The sequence below is a fragment of the Ruditapes philippinarum genome, unplaced genomic scaffold, assembly GCF_026571515.1.
Source record: "Ruditapes philippinarum isolate M1 unplaced genomic scaffold, ASM2657151v2 ctg5144_1_1_1_1, whole genome shotgun sequence".
In the NCBI taxonomy this organism is placed as follows: domain Eukaryota; kingdom Metazoa; phylum Mollusca; class Bivalvia; order Venerida; family Veneridae; genus Ruditapes; species Ruditapes philippinarum.
This window is the reverse complement of record NW_026854019.1, coordinates 131,790-136,551: the sequence shown is the minus strand read 5'-3', so window position 1 is coordinate 136,551 and position 4,762 is coordinate 131,790.

The window sequence follows — 4,762 nt, the reverse complement described above, 5'->3', positions numbered from 1 at the left end:
TGTAACATTTGTCGTTATCCTATTTTAAACTTTAAATTTGGAATTTTCTTAAAGTGAATTGGAATTTTCTCAAAGTGAATAAAGCAAAATGGGAAGATATCCTCGTAATGTCATTTTAATATAAGTTTGTAAAGGTATACAAAAAATGACATCAATGACGGGAAAATGATATACACAGTATTTCCTTTATCTTTCTGATGTCATGCGCTAAATGACGTGTTTCAATAATAAACATGTTCAAATGGTGACACTTGTGCTTATCAGTATGTTATTAATATAATAATTATACTACATAAAATAAATTAGGGCATTTTTTGTGTTTAAACCAGATATAGATAAGCGGAAATTACCGGCAATCAACGCTCAAATCATTCATACAAATGTATAATCTTATCGTTCAATATAGAATGAATTTATGATACCTTAACAAACCATGAATGTTTTTCATGATAACTGCTTCATTATTAAAGAACTTTATAATTTATACCATGACAGTTAATAATTCATATATTGTAATCATTTCTCGATGTTCGTTTTTATTATCAAACCAAACAATACCGAACCTTCCTGACGTGGGTTTTTAATGGTACTGTAAGTTGCAGTCCTGACGAATGAGTTTTGAAATCATTAAAATATCAACCAATGCAATATACCTAGTCGATTCAGTATCGCAAAATTTAACTATCTTAATTCACATCTCGCATGAATAATGGTTAACAAAAAAAAAAAATAAAAAAAAAATAACGCTATATGATGAAAAAGGAAGACATTTATCCACCATGTTACTGTTCACTGATTACATAGGAAAACGTATTTTTAAATAAAGTATTAAATTAAATTTCAATCCTATTGGGATTTAATATAAAATATAATCCAAAATATAGATCTCTAATAAACAGATATACTGTTACCATATTTAATATCCGCCTTGGCAAAATAATAATTAAACATTGAGAGAAAGAGAGAATTTGCGGCCTATCTACCATAGCAACAGTTAATTATATCGTCTGCAAAATAAGTGACTTTTAAAAGAGCTTTTATTTAGGCCGAAGCTCATGACAAGCAAACAGATGGCTGTGATATTATAAAACAGTCTGTTTAAGAATGAGAGACTTGTATAATATATTGAAAAGGTTGTCTTGTACTCTAAATAAATTAACTACATTAATATTTAGCAATACTTTGTTTTGACAGTGACATTTTATGGACAAACGATCTGAAATACCGCACTTTCCCTTAACTAACACACTTAAAAAAGATCCGCAAAAAAGGCATCTAACCATGATACATATACTGTTAAATCAAGGATACATAAAAATAAATCTAAAGTTTCTTTATATAATCTTTTATCATTTGCCGATAATTTGCATCAAGCAATTGAGAGTTCTTGTCATTTTTAACATTTCTTTTAATCGTGATATCACACTTATAAAAATAAAATAAAGGCTTTAATTTAAACATCGTTTTTATAACATTATAACATTAACCATCACGCAAAATATAAATTATCGTGTTTGTGTAATGAGTGTTTAAGCTTAAAGGTAAAATATAATCAAATATACATTGTCGTAAGTAATTAAGAACAAAAATAAATAACTTTAAGCATTTAAAAACCAATTAACGGAACTTCAAGGAGACATTAAAGCAAATATTGAAAAGCTTAGAAACAAAACCTGAAAAAAAAGAAAACTATGAATTCAAGAAAAAAAGAGAACTTCAAGGCATGTATGAGTATAATTATGTACTAAGTATTTTTAACATGTATTTCTTTTAATCTTTGAACCATCCTTACTGAATAACATATTACACAAACATTTGTAAATAGTTTTTTTTGTAAATATTTGTAAATGGTTTTCTTGCCAAAGATCATGACATATTTTAAAATGAATTGTGTAACTAAACAGGGTAACAAATGGCCTTTATTTTAATAAGAAACGATGATAACATTATATTGTATCATAGTTTGGTGACCTTTCTGCTGAAAATGTGTCAGAGTTAAATCGTATACATATACATGCACAGTGCGTTAACTGGAGTGCAGGTATTAGTTACCCGCACTGCAGAGAATGCCCATTGATTGGTTCATGAATATGTGCAAAAATCCCTCACGCCCTAAAGCACCGGCTTGAGCGGTACTCAATTTGATAAATCAACATTTTCTATATTAAACGTTTTAGCCGATTTTATGCTATAATATATATAAGGACAAGTTCCTGTCATCATTATATTAAAACATGACATTTTAATTTGACAATAAAACGGAAACGTGATATTAAATTTGAGTATTAAGTCCAATTGCAATATGATTTGTTCTCACAAAATTTCTTTGATGTATCTCTTAAAGTGTTTATTATAAGTACGGTAATGTAATCCCTGCAGGTTGCGTATGTAACATTTGTATGCAAATTATTTATTTAATATATTAAATATGAGAGATTTAAAAGGTATAAAAAATATGAAAGAAATACATAAAACAAAGGATCGAAAAATATGAGATAGTGTGTTCATTTCAATTTCACTTATATAACCTTCATTAAATAGTCACACCAATGTTTGGCAACATATGTTACACATATTCTGATCATCTAAAAAAGTATATTTTTACAGAATTTTATTCAACTTGTTTTTTAAAAAGTTGTTTTATGTTTAAACATACTTAATACATGTAATATATAAAGATGGAATTGCAATTTTACCTTACTCGCAGACAATAAGTGCATGGACAAATGCTGCCTGAAATAAAAAATATTAATCTTTCGTCGTGCATAGTTTTCTTTTATCAAACAAGTAAAAAAACGGAAAAACGTGCGTTAACCCTATATAATACAAATACAAAAAAACTTCTTCTTAACGCTGCATCTTACACATTACACATTTGTTACATGCAAAACATTTTAATATTGTTCATCATAATAGCAATAAAAATTATGCAAGTATCTACCAACAGACCATTAAATTTACTTTATATCTTAAGGAAAATAAAAATTTGATGTTGTTCTACTGAATATGCAAACAGCATTCTTATCTTTAATGAAAAGACAAGGAATAGATGAGGCTATGTAAAAAATCTACATCATTTGATCTTTTTTAAAAGTTCCTTTTTCATTGACTTGGATTATGAGATGACATCGACGAACCCACACTGTATCCAACTTTTTATAAATAAGTTACATTACATTACAGATAAACTCAGGGGGAAATGCAGGACTTTTTGATATTTCCCTATGTTATATCCACTTTTACCAGAATTTATTTATACTTTTATAATTAGGCATTGCTTCGATGCAATCTTCATTTGGTTTTAAAATTGATTAATAGTTATTCGTAATTTTCAAGAAAATGTGTACGGAGCACGTTTTAGCATATATTATCTTTGAATGTTTGGTAGATGGAATAAAAGAGAAGGTGAGGTTTGTTGAAATACTATAGATTTGTATGTTTGATAAATAGAACATTGTACCTCTTAATTTTGGATAATATCTGTATCAAAAGATAGTAAATGGCACAATAAATTATAATATTATCAAACACAGCTTGCTTGCTCTCATTTGAAATACAACTTTTATGATTTTATCATTTGTTACAGAAGACAAAAGACTTGAACATTATTTTTCTCATCCAAGACTCTAGAAAAGTTCAGTATAAATAGTTTTAATCCAGCAAACAGCAGTAACATTATAATATACAATAAATTCAAAAACACGAAAAACAACAACAACAATAAAAACGGAGAAATCAAATGATCTGAGATTTTGCATGCAAGCTACTGGTCTAGACCTACAACAACAACAACCAAAACAACAACAAACACACACACATACACCTTCACTTAAATAATTATTTTTTTCTTTCTTTTCTCCCGGGTTTGAGTTTTTACACCGATTACAACACATGTCTTTTATTAATTGTCGCGTCATTTGTAAAAATTTAAGAATTCATTCAAAACAAGACTTCGATATCTTTCATTACAGAATAAAAATAAGAACAAACTCTATCCTTGTTGGCCTTCCTGAAAATAGCAAAGTATGAATATCTTAAATACAACCTTTAAGAAGTAATGTTTCCACACAAACGTATCCCTCTCTATACACATTCGCTTATTCACGAACCATAGTTACGAGTAGTCCTATAAATGTGACGTTGCTTCCAGATATGTATACATCACATACTTTAACAAGCCCTTATCGTCTAATATATTGGAATAAGTAAGAGGAATCGCTGTCTGTGCTAACAGATAAACTCTTGACATATTAAGAAAGAATACTGACAACATACTTGAAAGATTTACCATAGCAACCATATGACTTTTATCGTCTGCAACATAAGTCACCGTAAATGACATAACATGTTTTCTGTTACCTGTGAAATATATTGGCATCAGGTTTAGTTATGTGTAAGAATATTATGTCATATTTTAAAGGTTACTGTGCCATTCAAAATAAAAGCTGCGTGCAAGAAGAGAGTTTAGATTTCAAATACAGAAAACAGAATAACAGATTTAACTCACAAGACGCTTGCAGAAATCATTATCACAAAATAAAAAAACTGTGTGTTTTTTTGTTTTGTTTTTACTGATTCTTATTTATTTTTATTCATATCAATCGGTATGAAGAGAATAATTAGACGTCTTTAAGAGCATTACGACGGATGAGAAAAGAAAAAAAGATTTCATTTGGCAATTTTAAAATCTCTTCTTATTCACGGTACAATTTACAGGAAATTAAACTGGATTTAGACCGACTTTCGGCCCCTTATTAAATTC